The 13,222-nt window shown below is 43.5% G+C and overlaps 1 protein-coding gene and 1 pseudogene across 1 annotated transcript in view; one reads left to right on the forward strand and one right to left on the reverse strand.

The window, feature by feature from the left end:
• DPYSL5 (dihydropyrimidinase like 5) overlaps positions 1–13,222 on the forward strand; it is a 98,060-nt gene that overhangs the window by 43,389 nt on the left and 41,449 nt on the right. The window lies entirely within an intron of this gene.
• Positions 7,605–7,704, reverse strand: LOC129540111 (U6 spliceosomal RNA; annotated as a pseudogene).

The raw sequence follows: 13,222 nt of genomic DNA on the forward strand, positions 1-13,222 counted from the left end.
CCGGGATGTGTGGGTTTAATTATTCATATAGCCTGTGGCACTCAAGCCAAGCCTGTGTACCCAGGTAGATCGTCACTGACCTACTTTGTACCTTCTAAAAAGGTAGCAGTTGATTTGCTGTAAGCAGCTGGGTTTATAATAGAATAATAACCCAAGGAAAAGCTCTCCTGTGTGATTAGCCTATAGAGAAAGAGAGATCAAGTTGCACCTTTTTGTTCTTGTCCGACAGATCCGCAGGGCCTTGAACTGTGCACCCCCTGAGCTACTGCATGCTTGTCAATTTGGCGGCAGCAGCCAGGGCTGGGAAAACAAAACAGTTGAAAGGCTGGCTTTTCAGCAAGCATCTGGGACTCCATTGTATTAGGTCTAAAGGGATTTCTCTAGCACTTCTTTAACAAATGCTTTGCCCGCCTCTGCTTCTGTTAGAGGCTGTGGCAGGCTCTGCCTGGCTCCCCAGCCTCTGCACCCCCTTGCTCACAGCCCCGTCACTTGATCCTCTTGATCCTCCTGTCCGCCTCCTCCACACCCTCCCAACCTGCAGGCCCCGTCCTCTCAGAGGCCCAGGACCCCCTGCTTGTTGAAAATGCCCCCATTGAAGAAGGAGGTTATCTCCTTGGGGAGCCCGGGACAGGAGGGGAGGGAGGAGAGCCAGTGATACCAATTGTGTTAACAAAGGTGTAGGATTTCACTTGGGTCATGGGGGTCTTTTATTATTATTCTGCTTAGCCTACTTATACATTATATTTACTCTTTTGTGTGACTCTAATATTACATAAGAAGAGTGTTAATGCAGGCCGTTGGGCTCCACCCCACCAATGGCTCTCCATGGTCCGGTGGGAATATCAGAATCAGGCTTTTTCAGCTACAGGCACAGCCCCTTCACTGAGACGGTGTTAAAGGGGGCAGCCATGGACAATGGGAAAAAGCTTCCTGAATGCCTTTTCTGCCTTCCACTCCTCCAAAGATATGTTAAGAACCACTGTCCAGGCCAATGGTTTTCAACCTTTGGAAGCAAATTACAGTAAAACTACTCAGGGAATTTTAAAAAAATATATGTCCAGGCCCCTCCGTTCTGCTGCCCCCCACCCTCCACTGCAGACGAATGATATCAATGTCTTTGGGTCTGCCTCTCCCCCATCAGTATGTTTTTTGAAGCATTCTTGATGATTCTAACACTAGCATGTGGATTATTAAGGAACTTTCTCAGCTGTTTTAAATGGCATGTTGTCCTGGCTATTAGCCCTGTTGCCTATCTAACCCTCACCTTATGTGTCAGGCTGATACCTGAATCACCATGGAAAACTTGGGCCTGCCTCGCCTCACCCTTCACAGTGTTATTTATTTGTTTCTCTCCTTCTAGTTACATTATAGGGTCCCATGATTAGGCTCCCAAACCCTAGCCTGGGGCCTAGAACCCCTGTACTTGCTAAGTGTCCCTTGTGCTGTGTTCTGCCCTCCTGTCTGTATCCCAGGAGGCAGCATCGGTGAGCTGGGAGCTGGCCATAGTCAAGTATTGTCACCGGAAGTCCAGCTGGGCCTGTCCCTTTTCTTTGAGGACCCAGAATCTCCCTCTTGTCTGTGCCAGAGCCATCTGGTCACAGAGACTGCCTCCCACGAACTCAAAATCTGCAGCAGCAGGATATCTATTCTTGTAGTCAAGCCACAAGGGGAGCCAAGTCCTAACTGGACGAGTGCTTGGCCAGCATGGACTCAGCCTAGTAGATGTTCAGTGGCACAGGTTAGAATGGCCTCTCACGTCCCGCCCCCCAGTGGAGGGTCCTGACCCTCTCCCCTTCTCCCTCTGCAGAGGACTAAACCTGTCAGAGTCCTGAAATACGACACACTAGGACATAAATAAATTCCCTTTGGCGTCCAGCCTGCCAACATTCTTACCAAGCAGCCCATTTATCCATTGGGCAGATTGTTTTCACTATTATGCCATTGAAGTTTGCTCCTTTGGAAACCTTTAAATGCTGCTCACTTCCTTTCTTCTTGACTCCAGTATTCTGTCCATTTCTGTTTAATTCTAGTTAAAATGTCTTTCTAGTCTTTTAGCTTTGCAGTAACACTTCCTGCTTGTTGAGATGCAGACTCATATGGTCTTGCTTATTAATTGATGTTCCCAAGTTCACTTCATTCCTCTAAAAAGCTGGAGAGACCTTAGAAATCTATCTTAGAAATCTTAGACGTCTCCTACCCTGCTATTGTAGGGAGAGAAAGTGAAGGAGTTGCCCCAAGTCCCAGACGTAGTTGGACCAGAATGTGAGTTTCTTAGTCTGAGGCCCTTTTTACCCTATCAATCAGGGGCTCCCGAAACCCCAGATCTAGTCAGTCACCCCTTTCAGACAGCCTAGGACCTCTCTGTGGGCTGCATGCAAATAGTTAACTCGACAGTGTATGGCTCCAAACTTGCTTGGACCAGATAAAGGCATCACAGAACTGACACATCAGGCAGACCGTGGAATGAGATTTCTGCCTCTCTGAGATGGTGGCTTTACTAACACGCCACTGTCCCTTGAGGAGTAACATTGATGCCAAGGCCTTAGAGCTGACTGTTTTTACCATCTGCAAACAGTAAACAAGATGATGCATGAAAAACACCTCACCCAGACTCTGGCACAGAGGACATGCACAATAAATGTCAGCTCCCAGGCCGTGACTTCCTGCTTCCACCCTAGGCCTGGCCTTGGCTCTCTCTGGTCTCTTGGGTTAGTTGATCCAGCCACTTGGACTTTGCAGTGAGACTATTCTACTGTCCGTGTAGTGCCCATGCTGCCCGTGTCCCCGGTTTAACCAACATGTCCTGCTTGTCCTGCTTGAGAGCTTGCAGTGGCTCCCTGCTGTCTAGTCTGGAATCCTAGATCTTCACCCTGGACGGCTTCCCCCATCTGACCTTCCTCTCCATTCAGTCCTCACTCCCAACATGTGCCCATTCACCAGGAAAGGGGTTTTCTCAGCCCCCTCCCCTATGGACATCCCATGCTCCCCGCTGCCACCCCTTCCCGCCCATCCACAGAAGACCTTCACCACCTACCAAGCTCATGTCATGTCTTTCCTCCAGCTAATTCAGCTCCAGGAATCCACTGTTTTCTCCCCAGCTGAAATAATGGGTTATCCTGGGGCTTTCTAATTACTTCCCGTGTAATGTTTGTCTCTTGACTGATTTGAAAACTTCAAGGGGCAGAGACCACAATTTGTATCTAACTCGTGACTCAGCACAGACTCATTTAGCTGTAAACATGGAGAAGATGCTCAAGAAATAGATGAATGTCAGCATAGAGTGGCAGTAGTGAGCACAGACTCAGACACATCGGAGTCTGAGTTTGAATTTCAGCTCCATATTTACTAGCTGTGTGATTTGGACAAGTTAATCTCTCTGTGTCTCTGTCTCTGTTTCCTGGAAAGTGGAAATTATGAAAATGCTTAATGGGTGTTACTACTGGTAAAAAATTTAAAATATTACTTCATAGTTCCCTCGTGGTGCAGTGTTTAGGATTCAGCGCTTTCACTGCCGTGGCCTGGATTCAGTCCCTGGTAGGGGAACTGAGATCCCACAAGCTGCCTGACCAAAAATAAAAAATGAACAGAATAAAAAATATATTTAAAAGATAGTACTTGGTGCTTGCTGCTGCTGCTGCTAAGTCACTTCAGTCGTGCTTACTAAGCACTATATGACTGTTTGTTCAATAGATTCTGCCAATTGAGGACCAACCCCTGGAAAATCCATTTGTACAGTCTCCTCAGAAGCTGTTAGACATCAACTAGGAACCTAAGAAAAACTGGTTTCCATCTCTATAGTCAGGGTTGACTCTGTGTTGCAGATTTCAAATGCAGCCTATATAGTACTGGTGATGACTTTCAGATCATTTTCTCTCTCCTTTCTTTCTCTTAAAAACAGAGACAGCTAGTCATAAACTCAGCAGGTAGCAGACGCTATTTAAAGATGTCCTGCTTCCAATCAGGTATCTCCTGTTAGGAAAATTAGCTGACGACTTTCATTCTAACATCTACATTAACCAGCAGGCCAACACGTAGGCCAGGTGACCCTTCTTAGAACAAATGTGGGAGAAGAGATCTATCGTTTCTCACACATTTTTACATCTAGTTTGGGAAGAAATCTCCTATGGTGACCAAGCAGCTCCTCAATTCCTAGAATAAGAATGTTTGCAAAGAATTGATCTATACAGAGAGATTGTTGCTTTTTAAAACCTTTGGTTCAAGAACAGAGATAAATGTATCCTTTGTGATTAAACCCACGCATATTGGAAACCTTTCATACCTCATACAGGTTCTGCTTTTATACTCTCATCCTCTGGGGTTTAAAAAAAGATCAAGAAAAATACATCGTGTATTATGTGTATACTTTGGTGATGCTATAGTATATGTATATGAATGCTGTCTTTTTCTTCTTCCTTTTTTCTTAAAGCTTGCATATTTTTTAATATTTTAAGAAATATTTAAATATGGTCTTATAGAATGGTTCAAAAATCTCAGCGGGAAATATCTCTTCTCCCAACCCTCACTGAGGTTGCCTCCAATCTGAAGTTGCCATATGTCTATGTTGAAGGTCAGGTGCATGTCTTAGAATGGTCCATTGGCAGGTAGAAATGTGTGTAGACACCACATTTTTCCCCTTGGTTGTTTCTGCCTCATTTTCCCCTAAGCCTATCCCTGCCACCAATACATTTTTCTCTCCTTCAGATCCTTTTTTTATTTCTTGTTAATTAAAAATTAGGAGCTATAAGATCCCTAATTAGTGACTACATGAGGATAAAGCTGCAGGCCAACTATAGTTAAGAACTTTCTCACTTACCAATGTTTATCTCTTATACTATACACACACTCACACACTTAGACACTCTCACATACTCTCACACAGTATCACACACACACTCACTCTCACATACACACTTTTAGAGTTGGAAGTGCCATTGCAGATGAATTCATCCTCTATAAATAACTTTCTGCTGTAGATTTAAACTCTCTACAAGCAGAGACATTATTTTGCCAACAAAGGTCCGTCTAGTCAAGGCTATGGTTTTTCCCATGGTCATGTATGGATGTGAGAGTTGGACTGTGAAGAAAGCTGATTGCCGAAGAATTGATGCTTTTGAACTGTGGTGCTGGAGAAGACTCTTGAGAGTCCCTTGGACTGCAAGGAGATCCAACCAGTCCATTCTAGAGGAGATCAATCCTGGGTGTTCATTGGAAGGACTGATGCTAAAGCTGAAACTCCAATACTTTGGCCACCTCATGCGACGAGTTGACTCACTGGAAAAGAGTCTGATGCTGGGAGGGATTGGGGGTGGGAGGAGACGGGGACGACAGAGAATGAGATGGCTGGATGGCATCACCGACTCGATGGACATGAGTTTGAGTGAACTCCGGGAGTTGGTGATGGACAGGAAGGCCTGGCGTACTGGGGTTCACGGGGTCGCAAAGAGTCGGTCACGACTGAGCAACTGAACTGAACTGAACTGGTGGTTCAGTGGTCTCAATATTTAAAAATAAAATTAAACTTGATATATGTTGGTGAACTTTGTTCTTGGGAAGAATATGTATAGAATGAAGATCATGATTGGGTAACCCAGGAAGCCACTTAAAAAAAAAAAAAGGAGACACAGATGCGATTCCCTATCCAAGAAGATCCCACGTGCTGCAGGGCAACTAAGCTTACTGGGCACAACTATTGAGCCTGTGCTCTAGAGCCTGGAAGTCATAACTGCTAAGCCCATGTACAGCAACTACTGAAACCCGTGTGCCCTAGAGCCCGTTCTCCACAACAAGAGAAGCCACCACAATGAGAAGCCCTCGCACTGCAACTATACAAAGCCCCTGCTCACTGCAACTAAAGTCCACCCAGCAACGAATACCCAGCACAGCCATAAATAAAGAAAAATTTTAAAAAGAGAACTAATGGAGAATATACCTTGATTCCTTTCCCACTTAAAAAAAATATCTGATAGAAAAATTATTTTCAAAAATTAAAAAAATTTTTTTTTTAATTTTAAAAGTGTTTAACCCTTTTTTTTCCAACAACTTGATTAAGGTATAGTTGACATATAATAAGTCTCATATGTGTTTCTGGCCATGCCTCGAGGCATGTGGGATCTTATTTCCCCAACCAGGGACAGAACCCATTACCCCTGCATTGGAAGCTCAGAGTCTTAACCACTGGACCACCAGGGAAGTCCCCACACATTTTTTAAATGTATACTTTGATATGTTTTGAAATATGTATATACTGTAAAGCCGTCACTATAAATATAATAAACATATCCATCACCCCCCAAAAGTTTCTTTGTGTCTCTTATAATCCTTTCCTGCTCCAAGTAACTACTGATCTGTTTTTTGTCACTATAGATTAATTTCCATTTTTAATATTTATATATAAATGGAATACTACAGTATGTATTTCTTTTTTGGTCTGGTTTCTTTGATTTAGCATTATTAAGTTTTTGACTATTACAGATAAAGCTACTGTGAATGTCTGTATCCATATGTTTGTGTTGACATATGCTTACTATTCCTTGTGTAATTAGAATATATGGTCAGTATACATTTAGCTTTTTAAGAATTGCCAAACTGGTTTCCAAAGTGCTTGTAACATTTTCTGTTCCTTCCACATTTTGTCATCACCTAGTTATGGTCAGTCTTTCTCATTTTAGCCGTTCTAACAGAGGTATCAGTGGTAGTTCACTGTAGTTTTAAACTGCATTTCCCTAGTGTTGCATGTCTCTGCATTTGCTTATTTACCCTCTGTCTTTGGTGAAGCATTTGCGTCTTTTCCCTATGTTTTGAGTCATTGGGTATTTTTTTATGAAATGTAAAGAATTGGTAAATATATTTTTTTCTTTCTGAACTTAGTTGATCAGTCATGTCCTACTCTTTGTGACCCCATGGACAGTAGCCGCCAGTCTCTTCTCTCCATGAGGGATTCTCCACGCAAGAATACTTGAGTTGCCATTTCCTCCTCCAGGGGATCTTCCCAATTCAGGGGTTGAACCCAGGTCTCCCACATTACAGATGGATTCTTTACTGTCTGAGCTACCAGGGAAGCCCAAATATTTTTTTCTTTCTAGTTTTATTTAAATATTGTTGATATAAGCACTGAATGAGTTTAAGATGTATAGAATAATGATTTGATTTATATATGGCATGAAATGATTACCCCCAATAAGTTTAGTAAATATCCATCATCCCATATGTTAATAAATACAAAATAAAAGAAAAAGTTGTTTTCCTTGTGATGAGAATTCTCAGGATTTACTCTCTTAACAGCTTTCATTTATAATATTCAGCAGTGTTAATTATATTTATCATGTTGATATTACATCGCTGGGCTTCCCAGGTGATGCAGTGGTAAAGAATCCACCTGCCAATGCAGGAGACGCAAGAGATGTGAGTTGGATCCCTGGGTCAGGAAGATATCCTGGAGGAGGAAATGGCAACCCACTCCAGTATTCTTGCCTGGGAAATCCCGTGGACAGAGAAGCATGGAGGGCTACAGTTCATGGGGTTGCAAAGAGTCAGACACCACTGAGTGACTGAGCACAAATATTTGCACAACATTACAACCCTAGTACTTATTTACCTTTTAACTAAAAAATATGGAATGCTTCACAAGTCCGTGTGTCGTCCTTGTGTGGGGACCATGCTAATCTCCGTGTTATTCCAAGTTTACTGTTGCTGAAGTGAGCACTGTGTGTCTTCTTTTTTTGTTTGTTTTTAACTAGAGGATAGTTGTTTTACAGACCGTTTCTGCCATACACTAACATGAATCAGCCATGGGTATACATGTGACCCCTCCCTCTTGAACCACCACCACCCCACCTCCCACCTCATATCTGTCTTCTTTTTAATGGGTCATCAGAGTTGTTTAAACATTCTAGCTACAAGTCATTTGTTGGGTGTATTTTTTGCAAATATCTTCTCTCAGGCTTTCCTCTTGATTTTCTTAACACTGCCATTGGAACAGCAAAAGTTTTTCATTTTGAAGTCAGTTTATAGATTCTTTCATAGTTTGATTTTTGTGTTGTAATTGAGAAATTTTTTGCAAAATCCAAAGGTTGTTAAGATTTTCTTCTATGTTTTCTTTTGGAAGTTATATAATACTAGCTTTTACATTTAGGTCTGTGATTCATTTTAAGTTAGTTTTTAAATATGATATTCAGCTTTTCACATATGGCTTTCCAATTTTTCCAGTATCATTTGTTGAAAAGATCATCCCATGTCAAAAATCAGTTGACCATATATGTGTGGGTCTATTTTAGCACTCTTTTTTCTATTCTTCTGTTCTATTAACCTAACTTTTTACCAATATGACATATAGTTTTACAAGTCTTGAAAGCCAGTAGTACGTTTTCCAACTTGCCATTTATTATTATTATTACTTTATTGCCCTTTATAATAATTATTATTACTAATATTTAAAAATTTTATTTATGTATAATTTATTTGGCTGTATCCGGTCTTCATTGCAGCAAACAGGATCCTCAAACTTCCTGTGGCATGTGGAATCTTTTTAGTTGCAGCAGTTGAACTGTTAGTTGGGGCATGTAGGATCTATTTCCCCAACCAGCAACCAAACCCTCAGGTGTTCTGCACTGAGAATGCAGAGTCTTAGCCACTGGACCACCAGGGAAGTCCTTGTCCTTTTTTTTCAAAGTTGTTTTGGCTATTCTGTCTCCTTGGAAGCAAACTTTTTTAGTGCTGGCTGGTCCCATCACTTCATGGGAAATAGATGGAAAAACAGTGGAAACAGTGTCAGACTTTATTTTTTGGGGCTCCAAAATCACTGCAGATACTGATTGCAGCCATGAAATTAAAAGACGCTTACTCCTTGGAAGGAAAGTTATGACCAACCTTGATAGTATATTAAAAAGCAGAGACATTACTTTGCCAACCAAAGTCCGTCTAGTCAAGGCAATGGTTTTTCCCGTGGTCATGTATGGATGTGAGAGTTGGACTGTAAAGAAAGCTGATCGCCGAAGAATCGATGCTTTTGAACTGTGGTGTTGGAGAAGACTCTTGAGAGTCCCTTATACTGCAAGGAGATCCAACCAGTCCATTCTAAAGGAGATCAATCCTGGATGTTCATTGGAAGGACTGATGCTAAAGCTGAAACTGCAATACTTTGGCCACCTCATGCGACGAGTTGACTCACTGGAAAAGACTCTGATGCTGGGAAAGGTTGGGGGTGGGAGGAGAAGGGGACGACGGAGAGTGAGATGGCTGGATGGCATCACCAACTCGATGGACATGAGTTTGAGTGAACTCCGGGAGTTGGTGATGGACAGGGAGGCCTGGCGTGCTGTGATTCATGGGGTCGCGGAGAGTCGGACACGACTGAGCGACTGAACTGAACTGATAAACTGAAAACTAAAGAGAACTGTAAACTGAGTGTATGAACCAAGCACTTGATAAACATTTTCAGTCCTTAGCATGGTCCCTTTCTATTAGCTAAAAGTAAGGAATTTTCTCTAAATTTTTCTAGTTATTTGGAGAGAAAAAAATCTGTGATATGTGTGTGTGTGTGCTAAAAGAAACTTAATTGGGTGCTGGGGGGTTCAGATGAGGTTCATAAGGATGTTGTCTTCTGTGGCACTTGGCTACATATTGATTTTGATGTATTATCTTCACAAGATCCGGATCTTTTTGTACAATCAATTGTGATGATGTCATAGGGAAGAGTTTGCTCTGCTCCTACTTGCTCCCTCTTTGTCTTACATTTAGAGTCAGCAGAGAAGAGACGCAGACTAGATTAGGGTAAAACTTCCATGAGCTGAAATTCTATCCATTTAGCTGTTGCCACTCTCAACCTTTCCCTCTGTCAGGTTTCCATTCTGTTTGGCACCCTTGTTATCACCAGGCCTAGACTGTATCTCTTTCCTGGTATGCTGCCCTGACTCTCACTTTGCCAGTCTTAAGAAGCTGCATTTTATTTTATTTTTATTATTTTTTGGCTGCACTGTGCAGCCCATGGGATCTTTGTTCCCCAACCAAGGATTGAACCCACACCCCCTGCATTGGAAGCACAGTCTTAACCACTGGACTCCAGGGAAGTCTCCTGCCAGGCTTAAGATAACTAGAGCACATATTTAGGCAAGCAGTCAAGCTCTGAATCTCTAAGTGCCAGACTTAGCGGCCCATCAAAGAGTCTATTTTTCCTGCTGTGTGGAAAATACAATGTTCAGAATGGAGCCTGTGGAGCCTCTGGTGGGTTCGGGGCTCCCAGACCCCCAGCTGGCACCTGGCAGTGCCTGGCTCTCCGTGGGACCTGCAGCTAAACTTCCAGCCCTGTCCCCTCCAGTAGGGCTGGTCTGAGCTGTCAGTTCAGCACTTCTGTATTCCTTACACCTTTTCATGATCTTTAAAGTCTCCCACAGGCAGGCCTTCTTTTCCTTCCTTTCCAAGTAAGGAAGCTGAGTCTCGGAGTGAAATACCGTGCCAAGTTTTTAAGTACAGGCATGGGCCTTGGTACCTCCCCAGCCTTGACTCCAGCCCACATTCCCCAACATCAGTGACCAGGGTGGCCACTGGGCAGCCTTCCTCAGCAGTTTGACACTGTTATCACTGAAATTTGGGACCAAAATGAAGACTCACCAACATTGGAGTAGATGAGGGAAGAAGAGCAAGTGGGGTTACATGTGGTTTATTTCTGGACTGATGATAAACCCCTCCTCTCCGGCATCTGTGGGTAACCTGGGCTTTTAAAGATGGTCATGCCCTGCTTGCCTGTAAACTTTCCCCCTTTGGGTTCAGAAGGGGCTTTGCTAAGGAGGAGGATGACAAAAGGCGTCTCTGGCCTCTATTTTAGAACGGCTTTCCGAGGCCCCTTGCCTTCTCAGAAGCTGGCAGCCACTTTCTCTCTGCCACATAACTCCCTCTGAGAATCCTCTCCGGTCTCCATGGTAACTGCATGTCGGGAGACAGCCTGCTCTGTTCTGTGGCTTTGTATTAAACACAAAGAATTTAAATCGGGTGCTCGGCAGTGAAGATAATCATTCTGGATTAGAGAGACGCCTGGAGCTCCTCGTTTCATAATTTTAGATGTTGGCACAATTCACAGCTTTCGTCCTTGTAATTCAAGCCCAAGCCCCACCTACCCCTCTGTTTCTAAACTGCAGTTAGATCCAATTTCACTTGGGCTTTCCTCCAGCCTTTGACAGAGGAATCTTGGAGCCCGGGAGCCCCGCAATCTTGCCAGGGCTATCCTGAGCCCTGGAAGGGGCGGTATCGTGTGAAGGAGACATGGGACTCCAGAGACAGATGGACACTCATTCCGTCTGGCTGTGTAATTTCCTCTGAGCCCCATTTTTCTTTTCTATAAAATGAGAAGAGTAGGCTCTACTCTACAGAATCATGTATTTTTAAAAATTTTTATTGTGATAAGATATATATATATATGGGGCTTCCCTGGTGGCACTAGTGATGAAGAATCCGCTTTCAGTGCAGGAAACGCAGAGACTCGGGTTTGATCCCTGGGTCAGAAAGATCCTCTGGAGGAGGAAATGGCAAGCCACTTCAATATTCCTGCCTGGAGAATTCCATGGACGGAGGAGCCTGGCAGGTCACAGTTCACGAGGCCACAAATTCAGTCTCGACTAAGCACACACACAAGATACATATAACGTAAGATTTCTCATTTTAACCATTTTAAGTGTACAGTTCAGTGACATTAAGTACATTCACAATGTTGTCACCACAGTAATCCATCTCCAGAACTTTTCCATCGTTCCCAACTGATACTCTGTACTCAGTAAATACTAATTTCCATTCTCCCCACTCCTCCCAGCCCCTGGAACACACCATTTTACTTTTTATCTCTATGAAGTTGATTACTCCAACTTAGTAAAAGTGTGATCATACAGTTTTTGTCCATTTGTGAATGGCTTATTTCACAGAGCATAATGTCATCAAGATTGAACCATGTTGTAGCATGTGTCATGATTTCCTTTTTTTTTTGAGGCTGGATAACATTCACTTCCACTTTATGTACATACCACATTTTGTTTATCCATTCATCTGTCGATCGACACTTGGTCGCTTCCACATTTTGTCTATTATGAAAAATACTGCTACGAACATGGGTATACAGATATCTCAGTCCTTGCTTTCAATTATAGAGTCATTTTGAGGACCAAATAAGATAATAATATTTAAGAACATTGCACAGAGCAGGCTGTCAGTAAATGTTCATTTCACTCCTGAAAGTGAGTTCAGCCCAGGTGCTACCTGCCACAAGGGTCCGATGGCTTCTGTGGGAGGGGGGTCACCTTGTGCTAGCGGGCTGCTTCTGGGACATGTGAATCTGTTGAGCCTGGGGAATTAACACAATTCATTTCAGGGTTTAAAGGGCCTGTCTTACCTATGGAATTGTGTGTCGTTTCATGATGAAAACCATGCATGTATTTACATTTCTCCCATTTGGTATTCATGTATTCCCGATTACGAAAGTGAGAAAATGTTATTCCCTATTTCTGGTCTATTTTAAGTATAGCCTCTGGGAGACCCTGAATCTGTGATGGGATTGCCCCAGGCTATGAGGCTCTGCCCTTAGTTGCTATTGGTTGGTATCAGATCTATGTTACCCAAGAGTATGAGATTTGGAGTAAAAATACCTAGATCCCAGTCTTGTTTCATCTCTCAAAAACTGAGGTGGTGGAAACATCTGTCCAACCCAGTGTTTGTGAAGATTAGGTGAGGTCTGCCTTTGCTGTGCAGGTGACTCTCCTCATGCACTTGAGGGCCAGGATGCCATCTTGGTCTGCATCCCTCCAGGAGAGTTTCTCTGGGTCTAGTTTCTTCCTAAAGTTTCCACGGTGGGCATTACTCTCTTGATGCCTGGAGCCTCTCCAGGGATGGGAATCCCAGAGCCGAGGAAGCATCTTTCTCTGCCGGGTCCTCTGAAATTAGCCTTTCCAGATTCAACCAGAGCTTCTGCCACCAGCCCCGGAGAGGGCCAGCACCTCTTTGTCTTCAGAAATTTGCAACAGAGGGAAAGGGGAGCAATGCACAGCCTCCTTCTGACCGGTGCCTGACCCAGCTGCTCCCCGCAGCTCAGCGATCAGGTCTGCTCTTTATTGATGGGGCTGAAAGGGGGGAGGGGATGTGGGATTTCACACTGAATCTTGGAACTTTCTCTCAGCAGGCCTGTTCTTGCTTGCAGCTGGTTGTGTTTTGTGCGCCCAGGGCCTACCTGTGCAGCAGGAGCCAGGCC

This window comes from Moschus berezovskii, chromosome 11 (assembly GCF_049115385.1).
Source record: "Moschus berezovskii isolate FMDL1 chromosome 11, NW_MosBer_1.0, whole genome shotgun sequence".
Taxonomy (NCBI): Eukaryota; Metazoa; Chordata; class Mammalia; order Artiodactyla; family Moschidae; genus Moschus; species Moschus berezovskii.